This window comes from Ixodes scapularis, unplaced genomic scaffold, assembly GCF_016920785.2.
Source record: "Ixodes scapularis isolate PalLabHiFi unplaced genomic scaffold, ASM1692078v2 PGA_scaffold44__24_contigs__length_19508400, whole genome shotgun sequence".
Classification (NCBI taxonomy): Eukaryota; Metazoa; Arthropoda; class Arachnida; order Ixodida; family Ixodidae; genus Ixodes; species Ixodes scapularis.
In genome coordinates, this window is record NW_024609873.1 from 5,887,304 (window position 1) to 5,912,150 (window position 24,847).

A 24,847-nucleotide genomic window follows, 5' to 3' on the forward strand; every position below is an offset into this window, starting at 1 on the left:
GCAATAGCCAGGCGGCGCTACGAGAGTGCTGCATTCAGCGCCACAAGCGGAGGTATCTCTCTTTAAGGGTTGGCCAGTGGCCAGTCTGCCCGTTGGGCCGTGGCGAGCGGCGGCGACCCCGATTTCAGCAGTCTCCGTGTGCACGTGCGCGCCATGTCCCTGTTTATTTTATGCGTTTTTTTAAGACCATCGGGAGCCTTGATAGGTCGAAGTGTTTAGAGCATAATCTGGAGTTGTCATTTGGATACCCGTTTGAACTGTCTTCGTGCGCTTGCGGGGTCGCTCTATAATAATCGCCGCCCGATCGGTCTGTGATTCGCTCGTCTCCCAGGAAGTGACAAAACACAACGAGAACGCAGCGAATGGGTTTACTGTACTTCCCGGTTGCCCGTCTTCGAGTGCTGGCAGTCCGGACCCGCCGACCCTATAGTTGCCGCCCGTCGTTCATAGCTGGCAGTCGGAGTCCGTGTCCACGCCGGGAGGCACTCATTTGATCGAATGACATTTTAGCGAACGCCCACGTTTCATCGAATGACACTTTAGCGAATAGTCGGACGCCGCGAAGCGGCGTTTTCGGGTGGGCCAAGTGAGTTCATATTTTACTAATGACTTGCCGCAGACTGTCGCCGCGAAGCGGCGTGAAGCTGGTTTCACATGCAGCGATTTTGGCCCTAGAGCGGCGCGATTTCTGCCGTCGCAGCGCTCGTGCCGCTCAATCGCTGGTGCTGGCCAGAGCGCCGCGACGGCAGAAATCGCGCCGCTCTAGGGCCAAAACCGCTGCATGTGAACTAGGCTTAAAGCGCAGCGCGACGGATGGTTTAACGCGCGCCCCCGTTATTCGCTAAAACGACCATTCGCTCAAATGTCACCGTTCGCTAAAATGTCATTCGCTCTTGTGATATGGACCCGTCCACGCCTGCGGATCGTCCTTCCCACGCACTGCGTACGCTAGCTGTTCCGGGCTATCACAGCCAGAGTTTCGCTGCAGAACCACTCCTGGACCGTCATGGCCTAGGCCGATAAGGCCAGGCTCGCCGTTTCCGCCGGTCCTGGTCCGAAGCTCGCTGGTGGAACGCTCCTGGGACCGACATGGGCCGGACCAGCCAGAACGGCTCTATCGTTCCTGCCCGGCCCCAGAGGCTCGTGCAGCACGCTCTTCCTCTTTCCTCGCCGGCTGGCCCCCGCTCGCGCCTCGCTCGACCGTCCTCTTCTCCCGACGCCCCCACGACACTAGAATAAAATCTGGGTAATTAGAACCAAACTCTCCGTGCTAGAGAACAGTCTGGTGTAAAAAGGCGACAGGCAAAAAAGTGTGCGTGTGAGAAGGATATCTACGCTTCGCATGAGCTTTTTCTAGAAAAAAAAAATTTTTCATCCTGTTTTCTGCACGCCGTCACATTTGTTACAGATTCAGCATTAAATTTGGTAGCCGAAACAAACAAAAATTTGTTCTACGAAAATCCACTATTTGAAAACTTGCATGCTTAAAAAGTTTTGGTTGCGACCGCGCGTGCGGAACGGCGCGCGCGGTCGCAACCAAATGCACGCCTACAACTACGAGTGCCGGAACAGGTCGTAGGGCGTCTCGCTTGAAGACCTGATCGCCTGATTCTCGACGTCAAAGCGAAGCAACAATCGGCCCGATTTGTCCTACTGTATTTCTCTAAATGGCTGTCTCAGAGACTCGTAAAACAACTTGTATAAATACGTTATTTTGCAAAAGGAGTCTGTCAGACCACTTTCCTAGCCTACACACCTATTTTCGTTCACTTCAACAATTAATGTAAAGTTCACATACTTGATGCATCGCACTCCAGTAATCCACTTTGTCGCCGTGTCGCTTCCCAAAGGGAAGCGGTAAAGTCTGACGGTTGGGTCACCTGCGCGACTGTGGCAGTCTTTCACGCAGCAGTAGCGGCATTTATTTTGGGGGGAAACTCTAGGCTGGGGGGAGATGTCACAGGAACCCGGAAAGGTCATAGAGACGTGAAGTTGAGACTTAATTTTATGAAAAAACAGTTCCAAAAAGGCTCACGCCGATCCAAAATGCCACGTTCACACGTGGTTTCTAAATGCGCCCGCCCGCGGTCCTCGCGACCTGGGCCGTACTGGCCTACCCAATTTGTTTTATTTTTCAGTCGCTAGATGGCGCAACGTGTAGTGCCAAGCTGCATTGCTGGTTGCCTATGTGCACACTTAGCAAACTGTGGAAGCTACGACTCAGTGGGCCAATTAGAGCGTAGCATAGATACAGATGGCATCTAATGGAGTACGCCTGTGAGACGCTGCCATGTCTCTCACTCCAATAAATCTACTGGCTCATCGGGATTCGCAGAATTCGCCGTGTGCCGTGTGCCTTCGGTGACGGAGGCGCGCGGTGGCCGCAACGTCGGCAACGTCGCGGCGCCTGCCCCACGGCCACGGCCGGGTTGCCGGCGCGCCGGCTGGACGCGACTCCGAGGCGCCAATTGCCCGGGCTTCTCGGGCTTCGTGCATGACGCTGTGCTCCCCCCCCCCCCCCCCCCCCCCCCCCCCTTTGCCGTTGTTTACTCATGTTTCTTTTCACGTTATTATGGTCGAATGCATAGGTACTCAGAGTGAGGCAAGAATTTCTTGTAAAACAAAAATAATATATCTGATAACCAATTTTTTACAATTCAATTCTGAAACACTTCTTATTGTTGGAAGGCATATGACAGATATCGCGATGATTCAAGCCCGTAATGAATTTTTACCATGGTGTAGCAGACGGCAAGATTGATCAGCGGGTCGTTGAAGTGCGCTACTGCGTTGAATGAACACTTGCTAACTGAGCGACAAAGAATCTGTCTAGAACCGATGGTTACAGAAAGGCCGAGGGTTTGATAATTATGCAACATTAATTATAATATCTCTTGAGAATGTGCAACTAAATGACCGGAGAAACCGTTTGTCATCACTTCCGCGAATTATGAAAAAAAAAAAAAATAATACCACTCAACTTCAACTTCCCGAATGTGCTGCTAATTTCCTGGAACTAAATGCACGAAACAAAATTTTTATTTTATACTTACTTTAATCAATTCACTTACAGACGTAGGCGCGTAGTTCAAAAAACCATTGCGCCATGCGCACTGCTTAAACTTCGTGATCTTGGGGCGCGAAAATTCCGAAAATGACCTGTCATGTAGTTTTTCTCAACAAGTATTAACTATCGCAAGGGCCGCATGCTCTCAGTTTTTAACTTCAAATTCGATTACTTGACGGCACCCGAAGATAGCGGCACGCTTCGACTTCGTTTCGTTCTGGCTTATTTTTGCGGTTGGAAAAACGCGGAGCTTACACAAGAGCCTTGCTTGGAACTAAACAGAAAGAACTCGGCTGGAAAGGGTGCTGTGCTAAAAGGGAGCTTAAACTCGTGTTTTATACATTTTGGCATGGCTTGCAAGCGCTTCTAAACGCGTTGCGTCTTTCGCGTCGTCTGCTACGGCGGCAACGTTGGTGGCGCCCCCACGATCGGGCGCGGCGGTGGCGGGCGACTTTTCCGACGGCGCCCCAGGGCGCCCGCTATTGTTCTCCCCTCCGTCTGCCAGGCACAGAGTATACATGTGGCTTTGGCCGAACAAATCATTTAATACCCCGCTAGTATTTCTACCCGTGGCAACACCTCGAAAAGGCGAGAAGACCGATTTTCCGTGACGTTCAAGCGTAACATCAGAGTAGGCTCGTAAAGGCCGGCTCCCACATCTGCGTTCCGAGCTACAGGAACGACAGAAACGACACGAACGACATGACACCGGGACAACCGTGACACATGATTGCTTGACGAAGCTGCTCATTGCATTATCTGTCACGCTCTGTAATACGAACATAATCGTCCCCTTTGTCAGGTCGTTCGTGTTGTTTCTGTCGCTCGAAACGCAGATTTGTGAACCGGTCTTGGGATAATAGATCGACCTCATCGCCAGTTTCGCAATGCCTCCTCTGTCGCAATGAATTGCGGGAACTGTGGTCTTTCCGCCGCACGAGGGTAAGCGCCATGGTAGTGCACGAGACAAGCCGTCTCGTGCACTACCGCTGCCTCCTGTAAAGTACAACTATGGCTGCGTTACGCACGCTCCAGACAGTTGGTGAGATTGGTCTATTGGTCAAAGCCAACGTTGGTCAAAGCGAACGGCGAGCTCTCGTTTTCTTTCTTTGTCGGGGGGTGTTTACAGATATTGCGTTTTCCTGGTTGATAACAATAAACTATCGATATGTTGGGCCTGAAATATTCGCTACAGTACACACGGATGAGCACTATATAAATAGGATTACGCTTCCAGCGAGAGCTCGCGCACGTAGAAGCGGTCAGCTGCCCTATGGCAAAGAAGACGACGTATGCGATTGAGGAGTTTCAGCGACGATGTCACCGCCCTGGCGGCCGGTCGCCAAAAGAGAAAGAGGGGGATAGGTTAGCTGGGCGTCGGCTTTGTGTAAATGCGTTGGCCGCGAACGTAGGCTTATAAACTTCGGCAGCAAGAATATTACGTGGCTCTACTGTGCCGGTACGAGCAACAGAGCTGACACGACCTACTACGACTAGCTAGGACCACCCGCCGCAGCGATGCAGACGTCGAAGGAGCGCAACCTGTGTACTACGCAGTCAGTCGCCGTCGCCCGACGCAGATCGTTTGACATTCAGGGCTTTCCGCCCCGGATTCTTCGCTTGTACTTGGAACCGAGTATTATTTCCTTTGCTTGTGTATGTGCTCAGTGGTTGGATATGGACCTCATAGAGCAGTTCTTCAGACTCAACAGTGACTCAAAGTTGACGGCGGAGGGGCTTGCAGCAACGCTTTCGGTTGGTGCACGGGTGTGACGACTACACGGGTAAATTTTAATATAGCTGCTAGCATGACGGGCCATAGTCGCTTTATGTTGACACGATTTTAAGTGTAAGTACTCCGTGCAAAGGCGAATCTATCGCGTTTCTAATCCACCTTTGTTTTTGTTTTTTATCACGCACGACCGACTACTAAGCAAATGCTTCTGTACCGATCACGGAGTGAATGTCTTCGGCCTTACCATTGCGGATTGCCCAATAAAAAGTAATGTTCGTTCGGCGAGAAAACTTCCCTTTCGAGGGTCCTTCTTTGACTGATTGATAATTTCTCCCGTATCTAGGGGCTTTAATCAACACGATCGATTAGTTTTGCTTCCCTAGTTAAGACATTTTGTTACCACACGCGGCACTAATGCTTGGCACGATGCATGCCACTGGTGGTATTGTGAACTGGTTTACTTCCAAAGCTAAAAGTGTACCAGGTGGGACCATTCAGTTTGCTAAAAATGTGATGATATGGGAATTTCGTTGCATAACTAGCGTTTTACGTTTAAGATTGATAAGTAACATGCTCATGTGATGATGCATGTCTGCAGCATAAGCTTTGCAGATCCAGAATGAGTGTGCTGGTGGCTACAGCCTCAAGGTTTTTAATGGACCAAATGGGTGATTACACGGCGATAAATATTGCGGTGGAAAACTGCCCATTGACTCTGTGAGTTTTGATCGTGACCATTGGTGTGCTGTTGGCAAATCAGGTAATAGCACACCTTTTCCCTGACCATCTGGCTTCAAGGAACATCGTGTCTAGATGTGCTTAAATATGCTTATTTCAAGGTTCAGTTGACCCCTCTGCATCATTACAGGAAGACAGTCTCAAGTCGCGACAAACAGTAGTGAATATACAATGCATAATAACAGGCAGTGTCCAGGCGTATAGTCCGCAGAAACCAATTTGAGCCTAAAAATGTTTTTGTTTTGTTTAGTTAGTTTGCATTTGGTGTATAATCCGCAGGGCCTGGTTTCCGCGCCCAGTGCGTAGTCCGCCAAGCTGGTGCGTTGTGTCTTCGTGCTTTTTTTCCTGGGTGGCATTTTCTTCGGAAGTTCTTCGGCGAATGCTATTGAGCCTGAAGAGCTGCTCTTGAGGCGAATTCCAGCCATTGAGCACAGACACAAGCACAGAAAATAACACTTGGTTCCAAGTACAAATGAAGCACCTGGGCGGAAAGCCGTGAATGTCAAACGAGCAGCGTCGGGTGGCGGCGACTGACTGTGTTGCACCCCTTCGACGCCTGCATCACTGCGGTGGGTGGTCGTAGCTAGTCGTAGCGAGATGATCTTCACTTCAAGCAAGAAATCTTGCCATACCTTAGTCATGATATGTGTGCAAGTGTTCGACGACGTGGGCTCTCTCACGTTGGTGCAGTTGTCATCAAGAAAGGTACATATCAACAATGTTTGGCGTTTGAGGCTGAAACTATGACGCATACTTTATCTAAACCTAAATTTATCGGTCTGCGGCTACAAACATTTTCGTTGACGTTTTTTAGATGATGTAACCATTCAGGTCTCGCATTAAATGGTGTTGCGAACTCTTCGGTAGTGTGTGAAAACCTATTTTTGCCCTAATAAAATACATTTTCAAAAGGACACGTGTCTTCTGCTGATACATATCTTTCAATTTACAATGCAGAGGCAAAAGAAAATTAACTGTGTACACCTACCACTTAGCATAAGCACCTTTTGCCATTCATTCTTGAGCACACTCAAATATCAGCCTAGGTTGCTCTTGTTTCAAAAGCTTCGCCCTCTTTTGTAAAAAAAAAATAAAAATAAATAAAGGTTAAAAAAGCGTTACCTTTGTTCTCCTTCTGGCATTTAATACAGACTTGTCTATTTTGCAGATCACGCACAGCAGATATCACCGTGGTACATACAACTCAAACGGCCGATGAGACTATTGCTATCACAATAAAGTTTTCCACAAGAGCCAAAAGGAGGCTTGTAGGGGTGCACAAGCACATCGAAATGAGATTGACGCTTCCGGGGCTTGTTTACATTATGCATAAAAACAGGACGATCGGCGACCAGCTGATCGCGATATAACACCAAGGATACCGATGTTTCCATACATAGAACGCAGGATAAAGACCTCAATCGTCGCTTGTATGCTGTAGCTGTCAGACTTTCCATCCGACCGCTTTTTAGCACTATTAACTAGAACAACCGAAGAGTTCGCAACACCGTTCAATGCGAGGCCTGAATGGTTACATCATCTAAGCAACGTCAACGAAAATGTTTGTAGCCGCAGACCGATAAGTTTAGTTTTAGATAAAGTACGCGTCATAGTTTCAACGCGCCAACATTGTTGATATGTACTACCTTTCTTTGGACCCGCGTACATTCGGTTCAACTTGATGACAGCTGCACCAGCGTGAGAGCTCACGTCGAACACTTGCACACAAAGCTTGACTATGGCAAGATTGCTTGCCTCCGACTGGCTTGAACACTTCATTTGTAGCATCACGGTAGTTCTTGGTTGAAGCGATGATCGCCTCGCACACGTAAATAAACAGAGAACAACACGCTTTTTTTTTTTTTATTTATACGATACCGGTCTACGGGTGTCGCAAGTCTATCCCCCTCTTTTCCGCCATGTTGGATCGATCGGAGCGCCCCCTATGTTCGCTGAAACTCCTCATGCTCCGACTCTATAACATTGCAAATGCCTCGTTCATTGGACTTTTAAAGACTACCGAAACCAACTGATTAACCTCTAGGTCACTACCTATTTCGGAACACTTGCGAGACGAGAATGCAAAACGTCAGTTTTGGAATTTCGCGTGCATTACTGGGCACAAAATAAGCCTCACATGATGCTACAATGAATGAGCGGTATACTAAGCCACCACTGCGTCGAGAAAAACTCCTTTTAGACAAAGTTTGGAATGATTCAGAACCTCGCGAGCGTCAAATGTGCACGCGGCCAAAAGCACGACAGAAAGCAACAATTACGTCCGACAGTCTGGCTGCCGAGCGCCGAGCCTCAGCTTCCCATATAGGGCACGCTCCTTGCGTAAACAAATATCCGCTAGACAGGCCGAGCGCGCGCCCAAACGACCATACGTGTGCAAAAGGCCGCCGCGCCGCACGCACCACTCCAGCAACGTAAGCGACATAAGCGCACAGGTAACACCACGCACAGCACACTGCACTGCATGCGTACAAAGAGTGAGGAGCATTTGCGCTTGCGCCACCTGTGCCCTGTCCGAAGCGGACACCGTAGTGCGCTGCGAACACGCGAAGAACGCATGACGTCAAGGAGCCAACGCCGCGTCGATGAAAGAGAGAGAAAGAGAAATGTCGTCTGGACGTACGAGTAAAACAAAAAAAAAAAAAAAAAAAGTGTCGACGAAATGTAGTAATATGGTCTCTGAGTAGTAAGCTCTGTCGAGCATCGAATGTCGAAGAAACGATCTTCGGATGACACATCGATGAAACAAATGTCGAAGAAACGATCTGCCGATGAAACATCGCAGTGTCGATGAAACAATCTGTCTATGAAACCTTGCTCGACGAACTGATTGCCCATTATAAATCTGCGCGTCAAGAATGACGCGGCTTGCCACATGAAAAGTGGCGCACCTTACATGATCGAGAGCGCGACAAAGAACCACATGGGGACGGCCCCAATCCCCCAAACCAAACCAAGCTGAATCATGCCAAAGTCAAACCAATCCAAACGAAATCAATTTAAGGACGGCTGCATGTATCAAGATAATAAATGCTGACAGTATTTTATAAAGGCAGAGGTGACTGAAAAACAATGCCGGCCGATGATTCTCCCCAAATCGCAGCCTATACTCCGGCAAGCACGGTCGATCAACAAAAGCAGAAGCAACTCGAGTGAGAAAACTCGGTCACCGCGGCCTCTGTTCCTAGAATAGCATACGACTGACAGACACCACTGTCAACAGGGATTATGGTGAGATTTCAAACCGTCGTCACGTGAAACCACCCTACCTAATATAACCGTTCTCCCCCCCCCCCCCCCTCCCACCCCCCCCCCCCCCCCCCAAAAAAAAAAATTGGGTCGATGCATATGTTTATTATTATACATTCTGCATAAACTTCCTTAGAAGTACCTGTGGGTGGCACAAAAAAAGAAACGGGGTGATATATGTAGTAATTGTTTTTCTGTGTACAAATGAGCGAGGTATGTACAGCGAGGCGATGCTCTAATCACTGCGACGTCTGCGTAACCTGTCGGAAGGCGCGTTTGTGTTTTTCCGCCGCCCTTGTCAGCAGGCGAAAGTTAAACGCACCCACTTCCGTCAGCTTGCATTTAGTTTCTTTCTTAATTCATCCAGGTTTACGAAATTTGGTAGAAACGTGCGGAGCATAAACATTAACTTAGTACATTTCTTTCAAATTGGATTAGTGGCTCAGAAGTTCACTGTATTGGGGTAGCTTCCCCGCCGCACGACTCACGCGAAGACAAACCAACGGCCTCAGAGAAACAAAAGAAAAGCACAAAGAAAGCAACCGGCAAGCGTGATGACTTGTGAGTGTGAGGACCTGTGAGTGTGATGAGCGTGAAGACCTGTGTGAGGACCGTGAGGACCTGTGTGAGTGTGAGGACCGCGAGGACCTGCGAGTGTGAGGACCGTGAGGAGCTGTGAGTGTGAGGACCGTGAGGACCTGTGAGTGTGATGAGCATGATGACCTCTGAGTGTGAGGACCGTGAGGAGCTGTGAGTGTGTGCCGCGAGGACCGTGATGACCTGTGAGTATGAGGACCGTGAGGATCTGTGAGTGTGAGGACCGTGAGAATCTGTGAGTGTGATGACCTGTGAGTCAGATGATTCTCGATGACCTGTGAGGGTGATGACCGTGATGATCTGTGAGCGTGACGACCGTGATGATGACGGCGAGTGAGTTTTGGTTTTGCGTTGAACCGTGAGGGTGAGTCCGGGTGATCCTATTTTGAATAAATCGTGATCGTGAGTGGGCGTGAGTTCTGATTGAGGAAAAAATGGTGATCGTGAGTTTGAGTGAGGACAGCTTAAAATGCCGACCTATGGTCAATAGGTCCAACGATTCAATAGGTCCAACGAGTCAGAAGGTCCAATTATGGACCTTTTGACCCGTTGGATCTTTTGACTCGTTGGACCTCTTGACTCGGAAAAACAATTTTTGCCTAGCCTTAGTTTTTGTTTTAAAAAAATGAAACCGATTTAAGTTTGACGCACCGTTTTCCGGTTTGCGGCCAGAAGACGGGCTCGAGGGGGCCACGCGATATTAGCGATGAACACGATTTTATAGGTAGGTTAAAAATGCAGCTTTCAAGAACTTGCTACTGGCTTAGAACTTACAGTGCAAGCCAGAGTACAGCTTAAGATAGAGTAGATTTTTGTTTAAAAACTAGTTGGTACAAGAAGGCCGACATAGAGTGCGTGTATATCTTTCAACATAAAATCGTTTGATCGATTTGTCCATTTTTAACAGAAAAAGGCCCCACCACGGCCACGGAAGATTACGCCCTTCGCGCGTTTTTGAAACGCGATTGTGTCGCGTTCACGCTCGCTAGAAATGTGTGCTAAAGAACACCTTGTAGGTGACGTATGACTTATGCGAAACACGTTAATTTGTGCGAAAAGCTAACTAGCTAACTCAGTGAGTGCCGCAAAACAATGATGGTCGTGTGTGTTTGAGGTCCCAATCTCTTCTCTCGGACACTTCATTTGACAGACATGTGCGTCGCTGTTGGGGTTTTCGTTGTTCAACCAACAAGAAAGATGACAGAAAGAAAATGAAGATGATGAACCGTACGCAGTCAACACAGATCTTAGTGATGTTTGTGGATATTGAAGCATCGCAATGCTTGTCAGCCATCCAAGGGCCGACATATATCTCTTACCCACAAATGAGCAATTTAGCCGGGGCCGTGCGACGCTGTACTTTGTTTCACCTTGAAGGCTGGCTCACACTGTCACTGTTGCGACCAACTACAACCTAGTCTGACAGAACCAGTTTTTAGCCCCTCTTACGACCGTGCCGCGCAGCAGCAATGGCGTCCGTAAGCGGCTTAAAACCTCGTTTCCATAGCAACCCGTAAAAAGATTGACGTCGCAAGCCGTTGCAGGCGCACACGGTCGGACTCATGCATGTTAGTGAACCAGCCAGCGCATCCGATCCCACACTGACAGTGTGTCACGTGACCTTCCGGTTCGGCGCGGCGTCGCGCGGAGCGAGATGTCCCATGACGCTCTCGGCTTCTAGCATAGGCTGCGATCAGTCCTTAGGTGAGACGGAGTTCAGCCTGGGGGTCTTTCCGTGCACTACGCACTAGTGATTACACGAACGCACGCCGATACTGGTTCTCTGTACAGCGTAGTGCCTGTTAGCAGTCATGCTGCACTGGCCGTATTGGCAATACACTGCGGAGAGGCATGTTGTCCTCTGGATGACTGTCAAACATTATGCTGTCCAAATCATCCACACAGTCAAAACTTTCCTGCTAGTTCAACTCGTGCTGCGTATACGCGCCTCGTAATTAAGTCACCTACTGACTGTTCGTTGGCTTCTAAATTCAAGAAACAACCTGCGCCCCCCCACCGTACAGCGCGAACTCCCCCCCCCCCCCCCCCCCTTTCTTTCCCGGTGATCGTACAGGGAGTCGAGAGGTCCAACGAGTCGAAAGATCCAATAATGGATCTTTCGACTCGTTGGATCTTTTGACTCGTCAGACACGAGTCAAAAGATCCAATGTGGGTCAAGAGGTCCAACGAGTCAAGAGATCCAACGAGTCAAAAGATCCACGGCGAGTCAAGAGATCCAACGAGTCAAAAGGTCCAACGAGTCAGAAGGTTCAATTATGGATCTTTTGACCCGTTGGATCTTTTGACTCGTTGGACCTCTTGCGCTTATGGTCAAGAGGTTCAACGAGTCAAAAGGTCCAATTTGAGTCAAGAGGTCCAACGCGTCAAGAGGTCCAAAGAGTCAAAAGGTCCAATTCGTGTCAAGAGGTCTATCGAGTCAAGAGGTCCAACGCGTCAAGAGGTCCAACGCGTCAAGAGGTCCATCGAGCCTTATTTTTATCTTCTCTGTTTATAATGATATTGCTATTAATGGGGGGACTGCTTGTGACGGTTACTGACTGTTTGACCTATTTGAATTATTTTAGAGGATACAAGCACTACATAGCCATTTGAGACAACTAGACAGATACTATTTGCCACATTTTATATGTATTTCAGTGTTAATTAATGGCTAGTGCATGGCGACATAGTTTGGACTTGTAGCACTTAATATCTGTGTTTCAGTCTCTCTGGAATTCGAGAGACTTCCGTAGAAGTGGCATAAATAAGTCCTAGAGACTTATTTATGCCATTTCTACGGAAGTGTCTCTCAAATTCCCGAAATATAAAATACAAATGTACCTCAGCATCTCGCGTTTAGCCTTCTCTTTCATGTATCTCAGTATTTGTAATCGCAAATACTTCCTTGGGTAACTTTGTCTAGTCCCGGGTTCTCGTATATTCTATTAAAAATATGATGCACTACTATTTTATGCTTTAGTTTTTATTCACTGAGTTCACCCGCCGATTCACTAAAGAAGTAAATAACACAACATGGGAAGAAGCTCAAATATCACTGGAGGGCGTCTTTAAACGAGCCCAAATTATGCCACTTGGCGTCCAATACAGTGTTTCAAATGAATGCAAGCATTGTCTCCTTGAAACTTTATGACCGGTGCAAGCTATAGCGGGTTAATTTGGTCCGTTGGCTTACTTAAAAGCAGAGAGCATCCACAAATACTTATGCTAGCGATATATGTAACTCCTTTACTGCTCTTTATTTTTAAAAATGCTGTGAAATAAACCATGAAACTGAACGTTTCGTGATTAAGCATTCTTGAGACCAATTACCTAACACTTGTTTGTCGATATCATTTACTTTTAGTTGAAATTACGCGATGTTTTAGTCGGTTGGAATTGTAAGATGGTGGGTTACTTGCTCAATCATTTTTAGAAAATTGGGTCATAGAGATTGAAGTCGATTGAAGAACTGTTCGTGTCGGAAAGCAGGTCGATCTTTGAAGCCGATAGATCTCTACTGAGTCCAGTGCTAGGCCATGGCGAATGGAAAAATGACTAACTTTACATGCCATGCTGCGCAAGGGCAAACTGTCTATATTAGTTATTTGAAGACCAAGCACTTCAAAATATCAAGGAAGCTATTTTGACGAGACGTGAACAAATTTAAACAATTATTACAACTGTTGAAAATGATGTCACGGAAATAAAAAAAAAATGAAAATAACTATGTTCAGTTATCCTGACGTCAAACGCCGTAATAGTGCTTTAGTGTGATGGTAGACGTCGAAATAGCAAATGATTATGGACATGTCTTTTGTATGTGACGAAAGATGTCATTTCGAACCCGGATGTCGAAATAGTCTCTTCCTAAAAAAAAAAAAAGAAAAAAAAAGGCATCTCAAAATGTGAAATGTTAAGACCTTTCCGGTTACGCGTTTGATATTCGCGGGGGAGAGTAACACGGGAGATGCAGATTTACGACTTTGTGGTCAGGGGTAGAAGAGAGAAGGCACACAGGTCCCCAACAAACGAATGTTGCTATAAGCTTGACAATTTATAACATCAATGATTTCCGGTATTTACGAATCCAGTGCCCAGCATGCGAACCCCACAGCCCAGCGCGAGCGTATCTGTTGCTTCAGAAACCAAGCAAATCACGGGTCATACGCACGAACACTGATTACATCACCGGCCAGAAACGATTTATCAAAGCCGTGTTCGTGAGATCCTCCCTGCCGTGTGGAAGTCTTCACAGCTCAACTTTTTGCTCTCTTTTCGACATTTTTTTCTCTGCCTTTATTATTAGCATCTCTGTTGACTACTTTTTTAATCCGTGAGCATTACCTGGCTCAGTCAGCGAAAAAGCCGTCGGCAAAATCCGTCGGCAAAATCTGTGAATTGTCCAACACAATCCAACATAATAATAAAAAAAAACCCTCTGGTTACGGGATATCTTTGGTCACGTCATCTCTTTGGTCACGTCATCTATCTGGTCATCTGACCAAACCCCCCCCCCCCCCCCCGCCAAAAAAAAAAAAAAAATCTGTGGTAACGGGACAAAAAAAAAAAAAAAAAAACAACCTCGGGTCACGTAACCTCCCTGGTTACGTGAGCACAAAACCATTCCCTGCCTGGTTTCGAACCTAGGCCCTCTTGATCGCGCAACGAGCGCGCATCCGTTCCGGAAACACAACTCGGAAAAAGTTAGTGCTCGCGCATTCTCACATATTAAAAGAAGCCTTGGTGCCCTCATAGTTTTTTCCTTTTTTGCCTGTACTTATTTCACACCCCTTGCCTGTACATATTTCACACCAAGAAATGCAACGAGTCAAGCTATCCAATATTGGGCCTCTTGACGCGTTGGACCTCTTGACACATCGAGGCACGAGTCAGGAGATCCAATATGGGTCAAGAGGTCCAACGAGTCAAGAGATCCACGGCGAGTCAAGAGGTCCAACGCGTCAGGAGGTCCAACGCGTCAAGAGGTCCAATATTGGACCTCTTGACTCGTTAGACCTTTTGACGCGTTGAACCTCTTGACTCGGAATCCCCCAAGCCGGGGGGCGGTGCCCTTGGTATTCCTTGGGCGCCGCCGGCCAGTGTTTGCCGTGCCCAGTGACTGCCGTTTCAGTGGGGCGGCGGAGAAAAGCTCACCGGAGAAAAGCTCACCGGAGATAAGCTTACCGGAGAAAAGCTCACAGCGAAACCGGCAGATGCGGAGAAAAGCTCACCGGCCTTTGAGCGGTTGCGGAGAAAAGCTCACCGATATTTTTTTAGCTTAGCTTGATTCTGCGTCAAACGTGGCAATTTAACACAATTCGCATTCGTCACTTCAATAAAAATATGTCCTCTTTTTTCTAATATTCGTGAAGTTCATTGGGCATATTTACAGATTCCTCAGAAATTAGTAATCACCGATTTTGTAAATTAATGAAGCCGCAAGTATAAAGTCAGAGCATCGTTCCCCCGGTAAAAAGGCAACAATTTATTGACAGCTGACAGTGCGCCGTCGCTAGCTCTGCGAGCTTATATGCATGCGAGCTAATATGGATAGCGAGCATCATGAATTTTGCATTAAGAATTTTATGAACATTGCGAGCGGTTTGTGAACCGAATAGCGGTTTGTGAACCGTTGCAGCTCCAAATATAGTGTGGTGCCTAATAGGTAAGTAGCTGTTTGTTGATGTAATCAGTGTCGGCTACGCTGTTTCCTTTCTGTTAATTTCACTATCAAAACTTTAGCTGCGAGAACACCTTCGTCGTGTCGTGTTTGTTGTCTTCACTCCGTCGTCGTGGTTTGAGCGGTTTTCATCATGTATGACGTTCACCAACTCGCCCTATTCGCTCCCTTACAGAAGAAACGACGGTGCCAGACTGCCAGTGTGCAGCTCCGAAGGTCATGGGTGACTCACCGTAGAAGGGCAGTATCACACAAAGGCAACGTGTCGAAACACCAGCACGAACGGCTAGAAAATGTGCATGTCTGTGGAAGAAAGAAGCATTGGTAACCTACTGACTGTTTTATCCTGGGACCGGACATTTCATCCAACGCCGTTTCGTCGAACGCCGTTTCATCGAAGCCGTTTCATCGAATGCCATTTCATCGAACGCCGTTTCATCGAACACCGTTTCGTCGAAGCCGTTTCATCGAACGCCGTTTCATCGAACGCCGTCTTATCGAACGCCAGGGTGGCATTCCCGCTTCCTGAAGCTGGTCGGAGGTGCCCATCCCGGGTTCCGGAAGTTTTTGACTCGCATCGCCGCAGACCATCAACTGACGGAAGACGAGCTGGAGGCGACGCTGAGTTCCCAAGAGCCTCCTCGACAGGAGAAGGCCAGAGCGGCAAGAAATGAGAAGGTGCGCCCTTTTTATGAGAACCGACGGACCATGGCTGTGGGGGACTTTTTGAGAGCAATTGCTCATCATTTGAAACGGTGAATGACTGTTGCACGAACACATGAACCCCAGAATGTTTTCAGATAAAATTTGAAGTGACGTACTTTCTTTTGACTATAATTTTGGGGCTAGAATGAAACTGGCTTCTCAGCCAATTTTTTTTTCCGCGTCTTTTTTACCCTTTTTTTCCCTACGATGTTAGCGCCTATTGTCCGCGATAAGCGAACTTTCTTTTTGATCGCTCCAACGCTTTTTGCACGTGACGTGACGCAGCTCGCGGCCGCAGAAGCAGACGGAAGGCGCAAGAAGGAGAGGAGGTCACCGCGGACCGTAGCAGGACGGCGAGGGAAGGGATGGGAAAGAAGGGCGAGATTGTGATCGACGCGCGAAACTGCATTTTGAAAATGCGTAAAGGTCGATACGCCACGTGCCACTAAAATCTGGAACTAACTGCCGTGTCCCCGAAAGTTGGACTTGTGCCGCGAGCGGGTGTTCGGCGGCTATGGTGGGCCTAGAGCCACTAGATGAGCTGCGTTTAGAGTATCGGCACTTTGTTCCCCGACATTGTTGTGGGCGCCACCATTTTGGGGCTTGTGCAGAGCAGACGCAACTGCCGATCGTCGTGATTGAGAAGTGCGACTTCCTCGGCATTAGATTTGGTGTTAGGAAGCTCATGTAATATTGATTCTCTCTGTAGCGAACTGTTTAATCGTTTGTGGAGGGCGGAAAAACGTTTCCTGGGATTTCAGATAAACCTTAAGATAACTGGCAACCATGATTTTAAGACACAGTATGGCCAAGTGTCGTTAGCTTATTCAGTGGCACTAGGTGGGCCCACCCATAGCCTCCTCTATATACTAACAAAGCCTGGCAGTTCGACGACGGAGCCATAGAGTACCCGGTTAGCCCGGTCGCAGATTCGGAGCGCGAGGATCTGGTGGCAGATAACATTTCTCGGGGAAGCACGTGGAGCGAAAGCTCACGTTGCAGAGTCCAGGTATCCTGGGTTCAATTCCCAACCCTGCCCGTTTCGATCTAGATGAGCATCGTACCGGCGTGCGGTCGTGTATCGCTACTGCGTGGTGCAGGTTGAAGATCCCAGGCTAGCAGTCATACTGCACTGGCTAAATTGCTCATCTACAGCCGAGACATCAGACGCCCACTGAGGCAAACTAACTTCCGGCTGTATAAACATACATACAACAATTTGTTGCACAGGTTTTGAGTGGCGAGGATGCGAAACATGGTTTTCGAACCCGACGAGAAAAGAAGCGGTAGCTCGAGGAACGCGAGGAGCACGAACGGATATTCCATCGCTCGGGACAAGGGTGTTATACGGCGCCTCGCCGCAGCGGGGCGCCCGTTGCGTGACTCTCCTCTGATCCGTTGTAGCTGCCTCTCTACTTTGTCACTTTCGGCGGCTGCATCTAGTGGCGATCTGCCAGGCTTTGTCAGTATAGAGGCTTTGGCCCAATGTCTCCAACAACGACGGCAGGCAGGGCCGCCTCTATGGATTTGCGACCTGTGACGTCGCCAGACATGCACATGCTACCCCCCCCCCCCCCCAAAAAAAAAAAAGTAACTAAATACCGTTTCTCTTTACTAACTCTGAAAGTAACTAAGTACGTTACTCATTACCTATTCTTAAAAAGAACTCGTTGCATAATCTCAAAAGTAACGAGATCGAACGATCGTCTGACAGAGCACAAAAGAAACGTGAAGGTAAAATCGACTAATTCCAAAATTGCGACACATGTACAAGAATGCAGAAACTGCTCAGCTGAGTGGTCCGGTATAACGGTAGTATGGAAAGAGGTCCATGGCGTCAAAAGGGCTGTAAAAGAGAGAGTAAAAATTAGGTCGATCGGTAATTGCATAAGCCAAGCGTCTATGCTTCTTAGTGATAGGGCGAAAGCTTTTCTGCGAGTATGATTTGAATAGGCCTTTTGTCTTTCGCCTGAGGTACCTCATTTGTCTCGATCTTCTTTCGTTTGTATGCGTACGTAGAAAGGGAAAGGAGAAAAAAAAAAAAGAAATTGTTAACAAATTGATGGGTTCGAACTGCAGTCGGTTCCGGTGTTTCGCTTCTTCGTTTTTTGTAAAGATGAGTGGCTGCAAGGTCAAAGATTTGTTTCCTTCGGCCGAAGTTTTGGTGTGTGTATAGCTTTTGTTAGTTCAAAGTGGTTCGTTTTTTTATTGTTTTTTTTTATTATTATTATTATTATTGTGGCTGCCAAGTCAAGATGTGTCCCCTTGGTGCCTTTGTTTGGAGTGTTTTTTATGGTGAAGATTTTGGGTTCAGGTTGTATAAAAGGAGGGAGGACTGAAGAAAGTGGTTAGCTGTGTTTGAGACGTCGTCGTGTTTCTTCCACCCAGTCTCAGGTAGTCAAAAAATGGTATACTTTTCTCGTAACTTTGACGGCCAAATACATAACTGCTTTTGTTTCATAGTTATGTTTCCCCGCTTCCTTGAGAATACTTCTCTGGCGACGCTGAAGAGTCCTTCTGCTGACGCGCTTGAAGGAACGACAGTGTTGAGCTTCAGGAAGAGCTGGTGAATCTGGGATTTCCCTCTCTCTTTTGTTCTCTCTGCTTCTAATTTCTAGAGTTCGAAGTTGACTATGGGATCTGAACCTTGCCGTGTTGGCAAACTCCGGGTTTACATTCAGTCTCTATACGATTTCAGAATTGTCCTGGGAACTAACGAAATACCGTTATTTGGCCTTAAAAGTAATTAGGTACGTTACTCGCTCCTTCTCTAAAAAAGTAACTAAATACGTTACTCGTTACCGAAAAAAAGTAACTATAGTCCGTTGCAACCTAAGAACGAAGGGCGAGGGTAAGGGGGGATGGGGAGGAGGAAGCGGACGGAACGCTGCACAAGAGAGGGGGAAACCTCCTTCTCTCTTTAGCGTTCCGTCTGCTTCCTCCTCCCAGGCCCGTCTTACCCTCGCCCTTCGTTCTTAGGTTGACGTGCGCGATCGAAAGCGTCGCTGTGGTCGGCCTTCCGCGATTGGCCGAATGCTGACTATAACGTAGGAAAGGGGATTTATCATCGACGGAAATAAGAGGAATGGAAGAACTTTAATTTCGACGGTGTTGGTAGTGTTGCTTTAAGAGCGCAACGATTTCAAGCTTCCACCATGCTCCTTACAAACACCATCGAGCTTGTTATTCGCAAGGTAATGACTTCACGAAAGATAACCATAGGAGGGCGCCACCAAAACATCAATTTAGCGGCGAGATGCTTTGGTGGCGCCCTCCTATGGTTCCCCCTTGTGACGTCATTACCTTGCAAACAACAAGTTCGATGGTGTTTGTAAATAGCATGGTGGAAGCCTGAAATCATTGCGCTCTCAAAGGAACACTGCCAACACCGTCCAAATTAAAGTTCTTCCATTCCTCTTATTTCCGTCGATGATAAATCCCCTTTCTTACGTCATAGTCAGCGTTCGGCCAATCGTGGAAGGCCGACCACAGCGACGCTTTCGGTCGCGCACGGGGCTATATAATACGTAGATGTCTGGCGGTCGCGCAGGGCGCCATCAAGAGTGGGGCGCCGAGGGGCGTATAAAAAGGCGCGGGGGGCGTAAATTTGGAGTTTGCCCAGTGAGCTTGATGGTGTAGGGCCGACCCTGTAGGCAGGAATTGTGACTCTTGTTGAAATAGGTACCAAGGTATACGAAGCTTTCTGGAAAATAATCTTTTATCTAGAGCGTTATTTTTTGTTGACCGGGACCTGCACTAGCCGAACTGTCTACGAGGGGTTTTTCTTCTGGAACAACATCTCTTACCTTAATTGTACCGGGGCAGTTCTCGAGTATTCAGGTCACGCGCGCATGTTCTTTGAACGTTGGGGAATTCTACGTTGGTGTTCTGTTTTCTTTAACATGAGCCCCGACAAACGCGTATTTTATCTGACACCAAAACGCGCCCAATCTCTGGGAAAAAAATAAACGCCCAAGAAACACCTTTAAACTTCAAAAATAAAAAAAAGGAAAAAAGGCCTGGAAACACGAAACCCTAGCTGGAACCAAAAATAAAGGAAGAGAAAGCTATTTAAAAAGAAGAATTCCATACAGCACCCGGTTTTCTTGTCTGGATCATCTGGACCAACACATACGTAAGTACCAGCGCATCTTTTTTTTTTCCTCATGGAAAGCTTCGTGTCTTTATGAACGTGTCTAGGTGTTGATGCTCATGAGCGTACGCCTCACCAACGATCCCTTTCGGCGAGAAGTTTTAAGGAAAATCGACGTGGGGTGCCACGTCAGGAAGGAAAGGCAGTCGCTTTTGTAACAGCCCGCCCGCCCGCGACACGTTATATCGCGGTGCTTGTCGAGTATTTGGGAGCCATTTCATCCGCCATATATAGTCTACCACCTCGGGTGTTAGCAAATTTACCGTCGAACAGATGCTTTGAAGCAAAGTAATAAGTATGACGAATAAGTAACACCCGACACCGCGTAAGGATGCCACGTGCAAGCCATGTAAAGCCTCGATCGATCTGACATGTGATGACGGTGCATGCGGGGGCCCTCTGCTTCAGGCACGTAGCCAGGATTTTGTTTCCGGGGGGGGGGGGGGGGGGGGGGGGGCGCCCATGACAAAATGCTGTATGAGGGGGAGGGGAGAGAAAAGGTCCCAGCAAAATGGAAGATTTTTTTTTTTTTTTGGGGGGGGGGGGGGGCGGGCTTCATGGGCCACCCCCCTGGCTACGTGCCTGCTCTGCTTATATATTTTGGGGTTGGTTCAGTCAACACCACGTAGAAGAATCAATGCCTCCACATCGCCCCCTCTTCTTTCATGAAACGTCATCAGAGTCGGATCGCGTCAGGCTTTGCTATTGGGCCCGAGTCCGACCTTCGACGCGCTGATTGAACACGAGCCCCGGCCGAACATGGCGCATTACTCGTGCCCAATCTCAGGCCTCGATCGATCTGACTGTGATGAGGGTGCGATTACGGTGCGGAGGCCTTCTGCTTATCTAGGTGGTGTTGGCTTGATCGAGTTACATGACGTAAAGTGCCCAGTGTAAAGTTCCTAGAAAAAAGGTTCCTACAAAAAGCGACATTCTTTGAAGCGCCGACTGCCTGACGGCGCAGATTCTAGGAAGCGAATGGCGACGCGCACCCGAAGACTGAACTGAATGACGCAATTTTTTTTTTGCTCAACAAAATGCGCTTTTTTATTTGTATTGATTACCGTTACTTGTGAAAAGAAGTATCAAGAGACTTTCATCCGTGGCCTTGGGTTGGGGAAACAAGTCAGAAAACAAGCTGCAGCACCAAAAGGTAGACGAGGAAATAAACGAACCTCTCAATAGTGTACAACCTGCAGAATAAAAAAATAACAAAGAAGACGATGTCTGACATAAGTCATAACATTGACGTATAGTGCTACGAACATTTATCATAGAGGAAATGTTCCGTGTTTGGTGAAACGGAGAGTATTAAGTCAACAAAATGGATCCGGGCAACGCTCACTAATTATGTAATTTCCGACCGTGACGTCAGATCTTTCTGCGAACCCCCCCCCCCCCCCCCCCCCACACACACACACACACCTTTCAAGCCTGACCCACAAATCCGCCCCTGCCCCAAACTTGAAAAAATGATAAAGGGTGTATTACCCGAAACAGGGGTGCTGCAAGGGTGTAGCGATGGGAGCAGGCCGTCGGAGCAGCCCTTTCGCTCTTGAAAGTGTGTGCAAACGTTTGGTGGGTCGTACTTCTACCTCAAGGGGTGCAAGTATAGTATAGTCATTTTAGGGTTTATCGAGTTGCAAAGTAGAACACATGTGGGGGGTATGGTGTCGTCAGTGCGCTGCTTTGACCGCACAATTATCGACCGTTCCATTAGGGTCATAGCAGAGAGGGTAAAAGAGAAAAAAATGCACTTCCCCTCTAGACCCCTTTCGGAGTAGAGCGCCACCTGTTGCACGCAACTGCAACTAGGTCCGCCGCCATCACGCAGGGGTCCCGCCAGAACCGCCTGCATCTTACCGCCTACAACGGTGCTGCTTACACTTTGGGCGCTTTGAGTCCCAGTCTGCGCGCGCCGCATCAATATGCCATCGCATGGCTGTGTACCTTTGTGTACGCAGGATGGATACGTTGACGGAGACGGAAAAAGAGTACGTGTCAGACAAGTTCTAAAGTGTTCAAAAAGAAAAACCGAGTCCTCGTGTTGTTTACAAAACTTTCGCGGGTTAGACAAGAAAACGCTCTTATCATCCGTAAGCGGAAGCATCGCAAACGATTATATGTTGTAGTAGTGTGGCCGTGTGTCGCGCCCCGTCTTTAGCTAGAGAGGTACGGCCGCGGTTCAGTGCGCGGCTCGCATGCGCGAGCGGCTCCCTCCTTCAGTGCTTCTTCACTGCAACCGAGGCCATTTTAGGTACTTGTTGCGCGTGTAGATGCATGATTACTTCTTCCGCCAGTTCGTTTCCTTTACTCACGCCGGTAAAGAGTTTTCCAGAAAACAGACGTCGGGTGGAGGGGGTGTACAGACTAAATACAGTGTACACCGAATGTGAAGATCACTCGAACCCGCCTTGCGATCGTGGGAACTTTTGGGGTGGTGGCCTGAACAGAGTGCCAAGGCCGTACCGCTAAACGTTTAGGGACGTTACGCTACTAATCAGTTTGGAAATTTGTGAGAATGCAGCCAAAGAGTTGTTGTTTAGAGCATGCTCAACAATTGTTATTCTGTTCAACGGTTTTTATTCCTGAAAACATTGTACATTGTTCTTGGGTCTTCCTCTTGCTTCGGTAGCAGGAACCCTTGATGAAGAAACTTCCTGCACTGAATGGGATAAAAAAAAAAAATTATACACCGGTTTGACACTCAAACAGCTGTGCATATTTTCTGTGCAAATAAAGATCAGTTCCAGCACACTTTTTTTTTTTTTTTTTCAATGTCGCATTTCGGGTGGGTTCAAACAAACGTGGTACGTTTACAAACGCCGTGAAATGAACACAATACATCAGTGGTTCTGAAAAGTCTGCTCTGTAGCTTTGTGAGCAATGCCATAAACCGCTTAATTTCTTAGTCTTTAAAAGGTGACCGAGGAAGGAATTTAAAATGCTGCTCCACCCACCCGTACAACCTTTTCAGCTGTTCTGTGCGATTTTCGATTGCGATTTCTTGAACACTCAAGGTTGTGACTCGTGAGGCACCTTTTGCAGTTACTGGTACGCGGTCGTAAGTTTATTGGAGGGGTACGAAAAACAAAACTAGGCAAGTTCTCGGCTGTCACCGAACGACAAGCTCACTACGGGGGCAGCGTACCGGGTCGTTCGGAGTGGCCACGCTAAAAGCGCGATCACCATGATTACCTGCATTAAAATTATGGAATGTTACTAATAAAAATCACTACAAAACAAAAAAAGAACTTGCCTGTACGTTCCGTGAGTAGTTAGCCCTTATCGATGCGGGGACCACGTACGTATGCTTCGACGAAGAAGTAGCTTCTTTCCATGCACCGGTTTGTGCCTGACCGGCTGTCACTTATATGTGGCAGTATCGATAGATCATTAGACCAACAGGTGATCGGGAAGACACCTGCACAAACCATAGCTCAAAACGCTACGGCGGCTACGCTGCACGCCGACCAGTCGAACCCTGCGTAATGGCGGCGATCACCGAATGTTGCTAGATGTTTTACTATTCCGGCTAAATTTTTTTCAGTGTTGCCAAAATTCCGAAAGGGGTCTCTTACCCCGCATGTCGTCCGCTCCGCCGAGTGAGCTGTATCTAGCGTCCGGCTGGCGTGCAACTCTGTTTAAAATCGCGTCATTTTGGAACTTTCAAGCGCAGATGCGCAGATTTTGGTATGCCAGTTGTCGTGTAATATTATGCTAGATAAAAAGACTCACAGGGTCGAATTGCGCTGTTACCTGCGTGCAAATAAAAAGAGACAGGGAAAACTGTGTCAGATTGGCCGGTCTCTTTGGCGAAAAGTAAATCCGGTTGCTGTACCTTTTTTACTATACAAAGTTCGTACTGGTGTAGGCCTTTAGCGACCTTGAGTGGAAGTCTGAAATAATAAATAAAACGTGCTCTCCTGCCGCATTACACGCAGTAGTTGAGGTATAGTACTGCCGGCTGACTCAACCGCTATTTAAGTAACGGAAAAAAGATATGCTAGTTGATCATTTAGCAAAGTAAAACAACAGAGAGCTATAGGCTGATTTTGGAGTAGCCACAACTATTCTAAGAACGCGAACCACTTCACAACGGCAGCCACGAGCGAGAGTTCGATGTTCGGTAGAGCCCGCCGATACAGCCCAAAGATGGAGAACGGCAACCCGTTTCTCGTCCCGGTTTGTCGTCTGCTAGCGGAGTCGGGCGCGTGCCCTCTCCCTCGTTTTACCCCGCCGAACCCGCTGAACTTCCCGGATCTGTGGAGAGGGCGCTGCGGTCGAACAAAATGGTGCCGCCCAGAGAGCGCTAAATGGAATGGTCTATACTCAGTGTGTCAAGAACAGACTTGTACATGTTACTGAAAAAAAGTAACTGATTACAATTACAATTACTGCAGTCAAAAAAGTAACCGATTACCGTTACTGATTACTGCCTCCCAGAAGTAATTGAACAATTACTGCAAAGTAATTGATTACTTTTCAAGTTACTTTCACGTTACTTCTTATTGCGATGACAGAAATACACAAATACACAGTAAAATATTGCGTACACAATTTTGTTCGGTTATTGTTCCCTTTTTTGTTTTCAGACCCGGACCTTGTCGTGTAGCTGACGGGTCGACCTAAGGAACAAAGCCCACTAAAAAGTCAATAGCGAGTTCCCGCTTCCCGTCGACTTTATCAGCAATCTGCAACGAGATCCGGAACTCCCCAGCCAAGGCTGGTGGCGCGCTTGTAGAAGAGCGTGGCGCAAAAGAAAAAAGGATTTGCCGACTAATCCTAGTTTTATTTTTTTTAGATGTTAAAAAAATGTCAATCATTTTTGCTCCATGGCTGAGTGACTATGTTGATTTTTGTGAGAAAAAAAAATTGTGGAATGAAAAATGTAATTGGTAATTG